This window comes from Lactuca virosa, chromosome 4 (genome assembly GCF_052849685.1).
Source record: "Lactuca virosa cultivar CGN04683 chromosome 4, Lactuca_virosa_CGN04683_v6, whole genome shotgun sequence".
In the NCBI taxonomy this organism is placed as follows: domain Eukaryota; kingdom Viridiplantae; phylum Streptophyta; class Magnoliopsida; order Asterales; family Asteraceae; genus Lactuca; species Lactuca virosa.
In genome coordinates, this window is record NC_136429.1 from 206355454 (window position 1) to 206372955 (window position 17502).

The following is a 17502-nucleotide window of genomic DNA, read 5'->3' on the forward strand; positions in this document are numbered from 1 at the left end:
TTTTACAGTATTACATCTCAGTAGTCAATAAACAGTTGGTTAAGCCAGGCACACTCTCACTTATATAGTTTATACAAAAGGAATTCAATAATAGAACATTGGTTTACAAATAGAACGATTTTATGTGATTGAAACTACTTTTCATATACAACAGAAAATATAGGATTTTCTGGAACAGTTTACATATTCAAGAAACAGAAAACATACTTTCAAACATAAATACTTATGCACTCACTCAACTTTATGTTGATACTCTCTTTTCAAATTACTTGTATTCTCAGAGAATCGGTAGACATGTACTCCTCGAGCTTTTGAGAAGATGGAGCTATTTTGAGTCATGTCTTCTTCTTTTGTATAACTATTTTGGTTTCAATATACAATGATTGAACACATGTAAATATTTATATTTCTTTTAAATACAATGGTTGTTTGTACTTTGATTACTATGATGCATATGTTGTGATACTACAAATGAAGTCCTCCACCCCCGGACGTTTCCGCCGTCTGGTTTGGGGGTGTGACAGATTGGTATCAGAGCATTGTTTATAGTGAACTCAGTATATCAATCCATAAAAGATATACAAACTATAAATACATTGGGGCTGAGAGCTCTGACTACAAGTATACTTTTTAAAATTTAAGTATTTTTACAAGAAGTATACTAACACTCATACCTACAAGTGCAGTATCACAGTCATAAGAACTTAAAAGTATTTGGATGTTGGATACTGCAGTAAAACCTGGGCAGTTATGTAATCATATCTGGGATTAATATAGCCTGATAAGATATATTGGTTTGAGATATGACCAACATGTGTTTGGGAGTGATGGTAGTGTTGCTACATGTCTAAAACTTACCAATTATACATACGCAGAAGAAACTCTATAGCAAAACATATAGGAGTATTTTATGATACTAGAGATGCAATAGTTTAACATCGATGTTTAATATTATGTGCTTTAGTTTTTCATGCACTTCTCATGTCCTTATTCTCACACAGACACAATGGTCGGATTTCATTTACCAGGGGACCCTTACTTTCCGAACCACGGTAACGAAGGATGGATAGTAGAGGATTCGGAAGAGGATCCAGAAGAAATTATGGAAGAGGATCCAGAAGAGGAAGAAGAAGATGAAGATGAAGATTCAGAGGGTACCGACACAGAAGCCACGATATACAATCCCCCACCAGCCATTCCACCTCCCGCAGTCAGGCAAGAATATCAAGGGCCAACGCCAGTTTGGGGAGATCACATATACCACTAGAGCCGACAGCAGGGCCAACGCCCACCCTATGGAATGTGCCGAGATTTCTACGACCTCAGTAACGGAGGATCAGCCGACAGGGCTCTTCCTGTCATTGTTCATCGCATTGCTCGCCAAACCGATCAGGCGAGGGTTTCGATAAACGGATCCTGAAGTCAATGCAACGGCACAAATCAACGTTGCGGATATTCGTCGTCTGGACGAAATTCAAGATGAATCACAAACCCACACCAAGGCACTACAAAACCAAATGAATGCTGCCCTAATGGAAATAAGAGAATGAAGGGAGCATCAGACTACCTTGGAAAGACAGCTAATGGAAACCAAACATCAGGAAGCAGAGTCTAGTACTCGTCGCAGTACGCGACGCAAGTAGTGTTTATTCTACTTCCAATTTTGTTATAGATTAGGACTTCGGCTAAATGTTTTATTTTCAGTAAATTGGTGTACTGTAGACCTTTAGATAGGTCCAACTTTCCAAACAACATATTGTATTTCATAAGTTTTGGTTATAGTGTAAATCTATGAATATGTTCTAGTGCTATTTTTCATGTTTTTCAGTACGACCGCGAAAATTTCATTTTCGGTAGTTCGGTTTGATGTTGATATTTTCCCAGTATTGTGGTATATTATAGACCTGCTTTAAGTTCATGTTTTCCAGACCATATGTACTTAATATACCAATACAATCGACATGTATTTTCATACTCTTTGAAAAATAACCACTCAAATTCATATTATCTTTTTGCAAGTTGTACTTGTAATAGACTTCTATTACCAATTCTTTATAAGATTCATATTGAACCAAATGTTTTAGTTCAGAGATATCATATTCATATTCACTCTTGATATCTCACCATCTTTTCATCTTTTAACTTTTATAGTAAAAGATGCCTCCACAGAGAAACCCAAGGTGTGTCAATGTTAGTGAAGCGCCAAACCACCTCCTCCACCACCTCCTCAATTTGACGCTGCCATGTTTCAGGCGGCAGTCACGGCAGTTGTTGCAGCTGCTATGACTCATATAAACACCCCTGGTGCAAGTGGATCAGGAGCTGGTGCACATACCCCCAAGCACGGCGAGAATCACGGGCACTCACGGGAGTGTACCTATAAGGATTTATCGAACGCTAAACCCACGACCTTTAACGGGACTGGAGGAGTGATGGCGTTAAGACAATGGATTGAGAAGACAGAAGCAATTTTCATCTGCTCCTGCCCGGAGAGTAGCAAGGTCAAATTCACTAACCCTGGTAGTGGCTAACTCTATAAGTTGGGAGAACTTGAAGACCATGCTCATGCGGGAGTACTGTCCGCGAGGGGAAATTCAGAAACTTGAGCAAGAGCTCTGGGGTCTTACTATGGTTGGTTCAGACATGACAACCTACACAAATTGATTCTGTGACTTAGCGATTCTATGTCCAGAAATGGTTGCTCTGGAGAGCAAAAAGATCGAGAGGTACATCTGGGGGTTATCGCCCCAGATTCAGGCTAGTGTCATTGCTTCTAGGCCTGTTACCTTTGACAGTGCCAAAGAATTGGCACAGTCCCTTATTGACCACGGAACTCGTCAAAACTATGTTGTTGCTGCCCCAGAACAACCCAAGGGAAACAACAACAACAGCAAGAAGAAGGGTTGGAATAAGAGAAAGGGGAATCCTTCTCAGGAACCCTCAAAGAAGCAACAGCTAGTGGCGGTCCATGCTGCTATTGTACCTATTGATGTTCCTGCTAACCCTGCACTAGCTAAGCCTTATGCTGGTAATCTCCCAAAATGCAACAAATGCAATTTTCACCATAGCAGAAATTGTCGGGAAATGCAGTGTCGTAACTGCAATAGAAAAGGGCATACTGCCCGATTCTGTAGATCACCACCCCAACCGATTAACCAAGTACCTGCCGCTGGAGTAGGTCAAGCATGCTACCAATGCGGTGATGTGGGGCATTTCAAGAGAGATTGTCCAAAAGCTGGAAATGCCAGTGGAGTTGGGTGGATTCTAGCAATGGGTCACGAAGAAGCAGTGGAAGACCCTGCGGTGGTCACGTGTACGTTTCTTCTCAACAATACTTATGCATGCATTCTATTTGATTGTGGTGCTGAGAAGAGCTTCGCGAGTCATAATTTCAAACACCTGCTAAATCAAAACTCCCAACCACTAAATGAAACTTTCACAGTCGAAATGGCTAACGGGAAATCTGAATCCACCAACGATATATACATAGGATGTACCCTTACATTGAATAACTTTTCTTTCCCAATAGACCTTATGTCGGTCTCTATCAAAAGTTTCGACGTCATAATAGGTATGGATTGGTTGTACCCTAACCATGCTGACATCCTATGCTATGAAAGAGCTATTCGCTTGAACTTGCCAACTAACAAAACTCTATTTATCTACGGCGACAAACCCGAAACGAACCTTCAAATCATTCCTTGCATCAAGGCACAGAAGTACCTTCGACGATAATGTTTTTATTAACATATGTGCACACATGTGGTATAATCTTCCTATCTGATAAAAGACTCTTTTTTTGCCACATGGCTTCTCTAAAATGCTTCTAACCCCTAAAGTTAAATGACCAATTTACCCTTAACTAATTTGGAATCCTTGGTCCGCCCAAATACAAATTGCTTCTAATCCGGAAAGAATTTAATCACGCTTTGAAATTACAAATCATCATTTAGTCAATCGATAATCTCATCCTTCGATTTCTCGTTTCTGTTTTTGGGAACCAAATCCCCGTCTATTTCCCCCTCTCTACGAGAAACGCTACAGCAACGTGGTTTATATAAATCATTCACCACCGTTGTGTCGTTGTTGATGGTTCTGCCTATGTATTGATCGATGGTTCTTCTTAGATGGTGAAGAATCTAACAGTTCTAAGGCCTAATTTCTAGGTTTTTATTTAATTTTCTTAAGTTTGGCTTTTTTTATTTCTACTTTGACCCTGTTGCTAAATCAGTTATTTTTATAGGTTTTCTTTGTTCGACTTCATTCATGGATTTTCTTCCAGAATTTGATTGTTTATTCTTGCGAATGTGAAGTTTGTTGGAACTTTGCTCTACAAAATTACTATGTGGGTGTAAAGTCCTAAATCCAGGAACCAAACCAGTGATCAAACAATGAACAATCAAACAATAACAAGAATGGAGTAAAAGAAGGAATTACTCAAGAAATGCAGACGTTTATAATCGCAAACGTCAGGTATACCTTGAAGAACACACACATACGTCTTACTAGCTAACGTCTAGCCTCTATTCACTATGAAACATTCTGACACAATATATATGACACGACCAACCGCAAACGAGTTCACGGCCGTGAACATGTTTACGGCCGTGAACATGTTCACGGCCGTGAACACCTTACAGCCGTGAACTAACTGGCCGCAAACACCAAACATGACAAAAACCCTATTCAGAGCTATACATATTGATGCCTAGCTCAAACCAAAAAAATATGATCTAACAGTCTCCCCCTTGTTTTGAGCTAGCAAGGACTCAGGTCTTCTTAAACAACAGCACTTCAGATTTTCCCATAGCACCCAGCCACATCTTCTTATCGATGATCTCCGCTATCATGCTTGTGAACTGCTTGGCAGCAACCTCCATGATCTCCTGATCGCATAAAATCTGACTAGAGGAGTGTCATCAAGCTGATCAGATTGTGATGTATTGGCTGGGGCTTATTTAGAAGTCCAGGTTGCATTTGGATCTTCGACTGTGGTCTTTGAACTTGTCACCAAAAACAACATAAGCTTATTCTTTAAGTCGTAGTATCCAGCCGTCAGGGCTCCAAGGTTAAGTCGGAGATTGGAGATCTGTTTAGACTTCTGAAAGGTTTCTTCTTCAAGCTCGAAAACTCGAATATCGAGGTTTCCGATCAGAATGACTTTCTCTATGATCTTCTGTTTAAGAGTATTGATCTCCTCTCTTAGCTTTGGGACAGATGGGTCCGCTCCCCCTAAGCTGCCTTCCCCGATAGATATGTATTTTTCACGAGGAGTAGGATCATCATCATGTTCCGCCAAGAACCTGGCGAGCCTCTCAAAGGCAGCGACATGTTTAGGCCTTGGAGGGGAGGAACCCCAGGAGCTGAAAAACTCCAGGTTTCAAAAATAGTGCTTGGACCTTCCTGAATATCAACTTGGGCTGACTGTGATGGTGTAGCGGCGGCTGTAGTTGTTAGCTGCATTGGTTGGGCTTGATCTCTAATAAGCACTCCCGGCCTCGCGTCAACTCGCCTTCTTTTTAACGAAGGTTGGGAGGCATGTGTCAATTCAAGATCACTTTCAGACGGCACCGGAGTTGGAGTGACAACTGAAAGGGGAGGAATCCTTGAAGTCGTATCCATATCGGTTGAAAGGTGTCGACCATCTGATCAAAAGTTGGAGACGTCACTTTGAAAACACCACTAACTCCTTCTGTCTCCGTTGCAGGTTGCACAACATCATGGACAGTGTCAAAGAAAGCATCGAGGTCTTCACTGCTTCACCTTATATCATTATCCTGCTCAAAACCCATGAGTTGCAAACCCAATACATCCAAATTTTTCAAAAATAAGACATTTTGAAGAATTAAAAAATTAAAATAAAATAAAATAAACTAAAAATAAATTAAATCTAAAAATTTTAACTAAAATATATATTTTTAATTTTTGTTTATTTAGAAAAATAAAATAAAAATAAAAATAAAATGAATTAACACAAATTTCCTTTTTCACCAATGCAGATAACCATTTTGTGAGTTTGGGATCAAAGTTATTAGACAACCTTAATCCGTTTTATCGTTACCTCCCCCTTCATGAATAGATCTGGTCAATCGCCAGTATTGTGGTCCACTTAAACATGAAAGATTGTGACAAATTTAGGACATACTACAAGTGAAAAGACATTATGACCTTACGTTCCTAGACATAATCCCTAAGGACCATTCATCTGACGATGACCAAGGATATTGCTATTATTGTTGTCATTGTTGTTGTTGTTGTTGTTTCCCTTCGGTTGTTCTGGTAAAGCACCCACTACGTGTTGACGGGCTCCATGGTCAATAAGAGATTGTGCTAGCTCTTTGGCACTGTCAAAAGTAACAGGCCTCGAAGCTAAAACACTTGACTGAATTTGGGGCGGCAGTCCCCAAATATATCTCTCAATCTTCTTGCTCTCCAGAGCAACCATATCCGGGCAAAGAATTGCCAGATCACAGAATCTACTAGTATAGGTTGATATATCAGGATCAACCATTGTGAGACCCCATAGTTCCTCCTCAAGTTTCTGAACTTCTCCTCGCGGACTGTATTCCCGCATAAGCATGGCTTTGAAGTTCTCCCAACTTATTGAATTAGCCACAACCAAAGTAAGTGACTTAACATGGCCATTCCACCATGTTAAAGCTCTTTCTGAAAAGGTACAAGCATCGAACTTGACCTTACCGCCTTCAAGACAGGAGCAGATTTCGAAAATTGCTTCTGTCTTTTCTATCCATTGCCTTAATGCCATAACTCCACCAGTTCCATTAAAGGTCCTGGGTTTGGCATTGGAAAAATCTTTATAAGTGCACTCTCGCGAGTGCCCATGACTCTCGCCATGGTTAGAAGGATTTGCACCAGCTCCTAACCCACTAGCTCCACGAGTATTAATATGAGACATGGCAGCAGCTACAGCTGTCGTGACCGCTTGGAACATAGCGGGGTCAAACTGAGGAGGTGGTGGCGGAGGTGGCACCGGTGCTTCATCAACAATGTTACGTCTTGGATTTTTACGAGGAGGCATCTTTTTCTATAAAAGTCAAAAGATACAAAGATGGTAAGATATCAAGAGTGAATATGAATTTTGATATCTCTGAACTAAAACATATAGTTCAACACGAATCTTGTGATGAATTGGAAATAGAAGTCTACGACAAGTACTACTTGTAAAAGAATTGATATGAAATTGAAATGTTATTTTTCAAAGACTAAGAAATGCATGTCGATTGATTTGGCATATTGATCACATAAATTCTGGAAAACTTGACCTTAAACAGGTCTACAATATACCAAATTCTGGGAAAACATCGACATCATACAGACCTTCCAAAATAATTAAAATTTCTGTGGTCTTACTGAACAACATGAAAAATAACGCTATAACTTATCTGTAGACTTAATTATAACCAAAAGAGTGAATAGGAAACGAGTAGAGCATCTTCTACTGACGACGGGTATTTCTTGAATGAAACCTCAATTCAGCCAGTGTTATTTAAGTGAGAATAGGGATAAGGGATATAGAATATAGTTAGTAACGATTGATTAAGGATATAAGTTTCTACAAAAGACACCTACGGTTAACAAGTAATGTATTATGTATGACTTGTTCTAGGTATTTCAATAACTATAAAGTGTATACTAATTATATATAACTTGGGTATTACCGACCTTCGATTAAATGACTCGGTTCTAAATCCACAACCAAACAAGGAACAGGAAATGAAGCTAAGTCACATATTATAAGTCTATATAACTTTAATTATATATAATTGTAATATACCCTTTATATTTATAGTTCTACCCTTAATTGTTCTATTGTTTTCACATGTTTGTTATTAGTATATAGTGCCTAAAATACCCCTATAGTATTTTAATCCTTATGTTCTGTTCTAGAGTTCTTCTGAATATGTATAGTTGGTAAGTTTTAGACATATCGCAACATCACTATCACTCCCAAACACATGTTGATCATATCTCAAATCAATATAGTTGATCAGGCTATATTAATCCCAGATATGATTACACAACTGCCCAGGTTTGACTATAATGTCCAATATCCAAATACTTTTAAGTTCTTATGATTGTGATAGTGTACTTGTAGATAAGTGTTAGTATATGTCTTGTAAAAATAATGAAATTTTTGAAAGTATACTTGTAGTCAGAGCTCTTAGCCCCAATTGTATTTATAGTTTGTATATCTTTTATGGATTGATATACTGAGTTCACTATAAACAATGCTCTGATACCAATCTGTCACACCCCCAAACCAGACGGCGGAAACGTCCGGGGGTGGAGGACTTCATTTGTAGTATCACAACACATGCATTATAGTAATCATAGTACAAACAACCATTGCATTTAAAAAGTACAAATATTTACATGTGTTTCAACATTGTATACTGAAAATAATTAGTTGTACAAAAAAAGAAGACCAGACATAAATAGCTCCATCTTCTCAAATGCTCGGGGTGTACCTGTCTACTGGTTCCCTGAGAATACAAGTAATTTGAAAAGAGAGTATCAACATAAAGTTGAGTGAGTGCATAAGTATTTATGTTTGAAAGAATGTTTCTGTTTCTTGAATATGTAAATTGTTTCCAGAAAATCCTATATTTTCTACTGTATATAAAAAATAGTTTTAGTTGTATAAAACTGTTCTAATGTAAACCAATGATCTGTATTTGTAATCCTTTTGTTAACTTGTATATGAGAGTGTATCTGGTTTCACCAACTGTTATTGTAAACTGTAATGATTTACTATAAACTGTATTTTGTAATCTAGTACTTTAAAATAGTACATAAGTTTAGTTAATTATACACTAACGTATTGTTAATATCTTTTAATGAGTTATTATAACCATACTGACTAGATGGCCTGACCCAGCGCTATGAGTGCACTAAATACATGTTGATAACAATTTGTCACTCACAGGCGTGTATGCCTGACTGTAGCTAGCAGTCCGAGTGCGGGGTTGTCAGTCCCAATATAGATCTATACACACATTCTTTCGATCCCCGGCTGGAGATTCTGGTTATAATGTCAGGACTTTACTATATTGTTTAAAATGAATTAAACAACCTGAACTACTTGTCTTATAAAAGCATATAAACGTTACGTGTATAATAGTTATGAAAACCCAATCATTCTGAAATAAACGATTGATAGTATATTCTTGAATTAGTACTCTTAACATGTATCTGAAAGAATGTATACCCTTGAATAGTTTTGAATCAATATTTGATCTTGTAAAACAATGTAATCTAGTATACGTGAATCGTGAATTAAAGTTCTTTGAATCATAAATTATACCTATTATAATTTATATGTACTTTCTGATTTGATAATGAGTATTCATGAATGTAACCCTTTGCTCAACATGTTACAAAGGGTAATTGAAACTAAATGAATACACTTTTATACTTGTATACATATACAAATATATATAAGTAAAATTTAAATGACACTCGGACAAACAACTGATACTTGTAATTCCACATCCAAACAACGAAAAGGAACTAAAGTGGGTTATTAGTCCTAAATCTTTTAAATTCTATTTATATAAATATATGTATACTAGTATGATTTTTGGGGAAAAATATATGTTTATAAAACATTTAAAAGAAGTTTGATATTTTGAAATTCATTTTGGTGACTTGATGTCATTTTGAAACAATCCTTGAAAACCATTTGATTTAATGATAAATGAAATCCATTTTGATAAGATATTTGAAATCACTTGTTTATAACACAAAAACTTTGTGTTAGACTTGTATCCCCCCCCCCCCTTAAAACAGTGAAAACTATGAAAATGTGGGGGTATGAACTCACCTGTAGTAAGTTATTCAAATGTACGACTGGTGTAGGATGCTAAGTGTCAAGTAAAATCTTGAGCACAAACGAATCCTAATAGCATATAATCACACATATATGAATATAATTAGTGTTTATACATCTAAATATGCTAAGAAACCATCTTAGGGACTAGGAATCACTTGAACTAAGTGTTAGAATCACATGTGATTCATCTAAGGGGAGTGTATGGTTACAATGAGGAGTGTGCGGCCATGGGTGTACGGCCAAGGAGTGTGCGGCCGCACACTCATGGTAATAAGTGCACAAAAGTGTTTTCTAATGTTAGGGAAGCTTGTAGGACAATTGCTCATCAAGTATTGAAGCTTGAAATGCATTTTGGAGGCCCTTTAGGGGTGTTTTGAGGGGTGTACGGCCACACATGAGTGTACGGCCGCACACTCCTTATGTTCTTGAGTTATGGATGTTTTTAGTGTGTTAATCTAGTGTTCTTATCAAGTACTAAGTCTATGGAAGGAGTACTTACGATCTGGAGGCTCAAGAAGGTTCACAATCACTAAGAACAAGTGTATGTTCTTGGTGTTCTTGATGAAAGACGAAGATCTAATAGAAATAGAAGATTTCATGGATGAAAAAATGGATCTTCAATAGATTAAGCCATGTATCAACACTTAAATGGAAGGAATACTTACATCTTTGAAGGTTAGGGTGAAGAACTTGATGAACTTTGAGAGAGAATCGAATTTCCTTGAGGTGTAAGTGTGTGAAATGAGAGAAAATGAAGGAAAACCTTCATATACGTTTGGGTTTGCTGCCACACTTGGGTGTACGGCCGTACACCCATGTGTACGGTGGTACACTCTTGTGTACGGTTGTACACATGTGTACGGCCGTACACTCCTCAAGTTGGAGTGTTTGGCCCGAATGCTATACTATGACTTAAGTTATCTCATTCCTAAACTTAAATCTTGAATGTAGTAGACTTAGAACATTCAAATAGACTCTGAACAATGCCAAAAGTTAGCAAAAACGAGTCTAACTATGACTGAATTTGAAAGACTGTACAAGGTAAAAATTTCGGGTTGTCACATTATCCCTCTGTTAGAGAGAATTTCATCCCGAAATTAGAGTTTAATCAATTAAGCAAATACAAATAACTAATAAAAAAGATGAGGATATTTCAATTTCATTTGATCCTCGCATTCCCAAGTGAATTCAGGTCCACGTTTGGCATTCCAGCGAACCTTCACTATAGGAATACGGCTTTGCTTCGTTTGTTTGACCTCCCGATCCCTGATTTCTACTGGTTCTTCCACGAAATTGAGGCTCTCATCGATCTCGATTTCATCGAGTGGAATAACAAGAGTCTCATCGGACAGACACTTTTTCAAGTTTGAGACGTGGAAAACAGGATGTATGTTACTTAGTTCTTGAGGTAATCGGAGTTTCTAAGCTATGGGACCAGTTCTAGCAAGAATCTCGAATGGTCCTATATACCTTGGATTCAACTTGTCACGCTTTCCAAAGCGTATCATACCCTTCCAGGGTGTGACCTTCAACATGATGCGGTCACCAACCTGGAACTCCAAAGGTTTTCTTCTTTTGTCAGCGTAGCTTTTCTGTCTATCTCTGGAAGCTTTAAGTCGTTCCCGGATTTGTACGATTTTCTCTGTGGTTTTGCGAATGATTTCTGAACCAGTGAGAGTACTGTCAGGAACTTGACTTCTAGCTAGTTACGTATCACCCACTTCAGCCCAGCACAAAGGTGATCTGCACTTGCGGCCATAGAGAGCTTCAAAAGGAGCAGCCTTTATGCTAGTGTGATAACTATTGTTGTAAGAGAATTCGACAAAGGGTAAATGAGTGTCCCATGCCTTACCAAAGTCTATCACGCAAGCTCGCAACATATCTTCTAAAGTTTGAATCGTCCTCTCACTTTGTCCGTCAGTTTGTGGATGGTAGGCTGTACTCATGTCCAGCCTAGTTCCCAAAGATTTTTGTAAAGACTGCCAGAAACGAGAAGTGAATCTACTATCTCGATCAGAAATAATAGATATTGGCACACCATGCAGTCTAACGATTTCTTTGAGATAAGTTCTTGTTAGCTTCTCCATCTTGTCTGTTTCTTTGATTGGTAAGAAGTGTGCGGATTTGGTTATCTATCGAAGATTACCCAAATAGTATCATAACCACTCGATGTCTTGGGTAACTTGGTTATGAAATCCATTGTAATCCGCTCCCACTTCCATTTAGGTATTTCAGGTTCTTTCAATAAACCTGAAGGTTTATGGTATTCTACCTTTACCTTGGCATAAGTAAGGCATTTGCCCACAAAGGTAGCAATTTCGGCCTTCATGTTTGGCCACCAGTACACTTTCTTGAGGTCTAGGTACATATTGTCTGAACCTGGATGAATGGAGTATCTGGTTTTGTGTGCTTCATTCATGACTACGTCTCTGTAACCACCAAACTTAGGTGTCCAGATCCGGTTCATGAAACAATAGACTCCATCATCCCTGACTTTGAAATTTTTATCCATTCCTCTCAAGGCTTCACCTGTCACGTTTTCAGGTTTTAAGGCCTCAAGTTGAGCCTCTCTGATCTATGTGGACAGATGTGAATGGATTGTCATGGTCAATGACTTTACTCGGCATCTCGAGTATTCTTTTCTGCTAAGGGCGTCAGCTACTACATTAGCTTTACCAGGGTGATAAAGAATCTGACAATCGTAGTCGTTCAGTAGCTCTACCCATCGTCTTTGTCTCATGTTCAGCTCTTTCTGATTGAAGATATGCTGGAGACTTTTATTGTCCATGAATACTGTGCATTTCGTGCCATATAAATAATGTCTCCAGATTTTCGGAGCAAATACTACTGCTCCTAGTTCAAGGTCATGTGTTGTATAATTGACTTCATGTGTCTTTAGCTGTCCTGAGGCATAAGATATCACCTTTCCTCTTTGCATAAGAACACATCCAAGCCTTTGATTAGAAGCATCGCAGTACACTACAAAATCCTCTGTCCCTTCAGGAAGAGATAGGATTGGTGCACTACACAAGGCTCGCTTCAGCGTTTGGAACGATGTTTCTTGCTTCTCTCCCCAGATAAATGTTACACCCTTTTGCGTCAGGGTGGTAAGAGGTTTAGCTATTCGAGAGAAATTCTTGATGAACCTGCGATAATAGCCAGCAAGACCTAAGAATTGACGGATTTATGTAGGTGTTTTGGGTGCTGACCAGTTTTCAATTGCCTTAATTTTGGAAGGGTCGACATGTATTCCTTCAGAACTGACCACGTGACCTAGGAATTCAACCTTCCAGATCCAAAATTCACATTTTGAAATCTTCGCGTAGAGTTTCTCTGTTCTAAGAGTTTTCAAAACTTGACGAAGATGTTGGCCATGATCCTCTTCACTTATTGAGTAGATAAGTTTAGTTAATTATACACTAACGTATTGTTAATATCTTTTAATGAGTTATTATAACCATACTGACTAGATGGCCTGACCCAGCGCTATGAGTGCACTAAATACATGTTGATAACAATTTTTCACTCACAGGCGTGTATGCCTGACTGTAGCTAGCAGTCCGAGTGCGGGGTTGTCAGTCCCAATATAGATCTATACACACATTCTTTCGATCCCCGGCTGGAGATGTTCATACCATTCAATCATTGGGAAGCGATGAGTAGGCTCTGAAGCTTCTAAATGAAAGGAGAGTATGGAATGTGAAATTGAATCCATGTATGATAACCAAGTTCGGAATTCGGTTGATCCTATGCCCGATATTAAAACCGTTGGGTGAAAGTGGATACACAAGAAGAAGACTAACATAGATACGAATGTGCACACATATAAAGCTAGGCTAGTTACGGAGGTTTACACTTAGTCTCAAGGAAGTAATTATGAGGAAACCTTCTCACCAGTAGTTAAGATAAAGTTTATAAGAATATTATTTGCCATAACAGCTTTTTATGACTATGAAATATGGAAAATGGACGTGAAGATTACTTTACTCAACGGGAAATTAGTAGAAGATGTCTACATGGCACAACCTGAAGGCTTTCGTGATCGAAAATATCCCAAAAGAGTGTGTAATCTTGAGAGGTCTATTTATGGACTCAAACAAGCATCACGAAGCTCAAATCTTTGCTTTCATGAAAAGGTCAAATACATCGGATTTTCTAGAATTAAAGTTGAGTCTTGCGTATATGTCAAATCCAATAAGAGTAACGTGGTCTTCCTGGTAGTATATGTTCATGACATACTCCTTATAGGAAACGATATTCTAACTTTGCATAGTGTAAAAACTTGGCTTGGGAAATGTTTCGTTATGACGGACTTAAGACAAGCTACTTATATACTAGGCATTAGGTTTTATAGAAATTAATGTGTAAGTGAGCTGAGCTACTTGTGAGCTACTCGAGATCGAATCGTTAAAAGCTCGAATCGAGATCAAACTAAATGATCCCGAGTCGAGCTCGAGCCTAAATATGAGGCTCACTTATTAAACGAGTTAGATCCAAGCTTCAATTAATGAGCTAGCGAGCCTATATATATATATATATATATATATATATATATATATATATATATACACACACTAAATAGACTTGTTTAGTCTCCTTTAGGCTCATGAGCTCAATAAATTGTTCATTGGTCGAGCGTGTGCTCGATCTTCTTAAAAATTAAACAAGTTGAGTTTGATTCATTTACATCCCTAATAGAGATAGATCTAAACGTCTAATTAGACCGAGCCAAAGTACATACTTAGATAAGGTTTTGAAAAGATTTAAAATGCAAGATTCTAAAAATTGGTATCTACTCATGCAACATGGCTTAAGATTGAGCAAGGATCAATCTGAAGGGTATTAAGCGCTCTAACAACCTTATGGTGCACATGCAACCCTAGATGCTTTGGATCTAAGTTTTCTCTAATTATACATGCTATTTGATTTTCGAAAGCATACATCCTAACTAGCATAAAATTTGACAATTGAACAATATAACTAGTTAGATAACTTACCTCTTAGTAGGACTTGTAGTTCTTGTTGGGTTTTGAGCATTCTAACACTCCTAAGGTGTACATGCAACCCTAAATACCTTGGATCTATGTTTTCTCTATTATACATGCAAATATCAATTTTCCAAGGTATTGTTCTAACTAGCATAATATGAAGAACATATAATATAAATTCTAGTAGAATTACATACCTCTTTGTTGTAGCTTGACTCCATGGAGCTTAAGAACCTAGTGCCTAAAGTGTGACACCTCAAATGGTTCACACAACATCACCAACATCATGGAATAACTTGAGATAAAAGGTTCCTATGCTCAAATCGGCTAGCCCTCATGTGTATACACACTAGTGCCAATTTCTTGAGCCATGGGGCCCTTATATATGGTGGCTATTAGGGTTACACCATGTAACTCATGTCTTTCCATATTCTCCATGCTCCATGGGTTAAACCTCCATGGAGTATCCATGGGTTACTCCATGGGTTTAGCCCAACATGAAGAACTATGGATCATAAGCCCACATATATAAGAATGAATGATTTACACAATCAATCCCCATATATTTAATTAGTCTCCTTTTGATCAAAAAATTAATTCCAAATTAATTCTTGATCAATACTAATTAAATAATATGATTTCATATTAATATATTAGAACTTATAATATATTAACAAATCATAATTATCCTTTTTCTCACAAGAGTCTATCCAAATTGTTCCGATGTCATGCAACCCAAATGGACCATACCAATCGGGTCAAGTACATACCAGTTATAGTTATGGACTTAGACACTAATCCAACAGTCTCCCACTTGGATAAGTCTAGAACTATTATTGCGTATGACTTCAAAACCCGACTAGCAATCGTAGCTCTTAAAAGCTGTTGTCGAACTCTGAACAAATCAATGACGCGTCTATTAGATAAGGGATCATATATTACTCCATTCGGGATATCATATGGACTGAGACATGGATTATAATCATTCTCACTGTCCATTTGTTGTTTCCCGATTTCCGATTTATGACGACCGACTAATTGAACAAATCAAATCAGTCCAGGCTTGGCCAAGGACTTCGGGCTGTCATCACTAGATCATTGAGGGGCCCACAGATATCGCTTTTATCCCTTTAAGGGTAAAAGGAATGGATAAACTTCGACTCATATGCTTGTTCTACTACTTGTTGAATCATACACAAAGACACGTTTTATAACATCGAGTTACCAATGCGTTTTCGTACAATCAATGCATAACCAACTCATATGCAACAAGTCATATCTCTAGGTTTGAAGAATACAAGATATTATCTTCTCATGATCACTCGTGATAAAATCCATGAAGTGAGTCAAATGAGCGTGGGTTTAATCCAATACTCAGAACTTATGAGCACTCGTGAATGTTGCAGCAACTCTTGCTATGTCCCATACCTTGGACATCTACAAACCAGCTTCATGACAGTCTTGATTCATATCTACTTCCAACATATGACCGACTGTGGATGGTTTGAATAACTTAGTCATTCAGGAAGAACGACCTAGTTATTCTGGAAGTCAAAACATGCAAAGTGAAACACAAGAATACTCGAATCCAATATGGTCTCAGAACTTATGAATATAAATAAAACACCTTTTATTTATCACCATATTGATTACCCATTATTCATTGTATACTGTTTCAACTATCAACTTTATACTTGAATTAAAACAATAGTTGTCCCATGCTTCAAGCATGTACACTATGTTTTCTAAACACTAGTCATGCCATACACCAAGTATGCACACTATGTTTGTCTAAACATTAGTTATGCCATACACCAAGTATGCACACTAAGTTTGTCTATGATCTTTACTCTATGAAATAGATCGATTGAACATAATTCCAATGATTCTCATTTCACAATCCCAATTCCTTACCGCAAATGCAAGAATTCCAAATCCTGCCATTTACCTAAATCTGTTAGATTCTAAACTTACATGCATTGATCCTCTTGTAATGATTATGCACAGAGTCACCAAGACTTGTCAACAGACATTACAGAGTATTCCAATGGAGATCATTCCATGGAAACAAAGTCTCAAATTCAAAGTACATTGCTTTGAACATCCTTCTTGCATTAAGTTTCCTAATCTTACACAGATTTAATGAATAACTTCCACCTATGGGGAATATTTCCATATTCTCATTTTGACTATCACTTCTGAACAAGAGTTGCCTCTTTTCAGAATATGTCAATATGGTCCTTCCAAAATTAACACTATACTTCCAACTGTCCCTGAGCAACCAATCTTTGGTAAACCTTAGATTGTTCTCGACAATTGCTTAATCACTTTAGTCATATCCAGTTCTAGTACGTTGTCCTTCTTAATGCCATATTCATTTGGAAAGATTTAGAACAGATGAATATTATAGCACATGCAATCGATCCTATATCCGAAGCATATGGGACGCGATTCATGATGTCTCACATAAAGAAATGATACTAGACCAGTCTTTTGCCATAATATTTCCATTTCTATTTGCCATGTTCTCACAATTCAGATTATGAAAAGGGATGCCATAATCATAATCGAATTTTAGAACGCAAATAATGTTCCCATATATAGAATTTCCTTATGTTGAGCCATTTCAACATGAAATTCATATATATATATATATATATA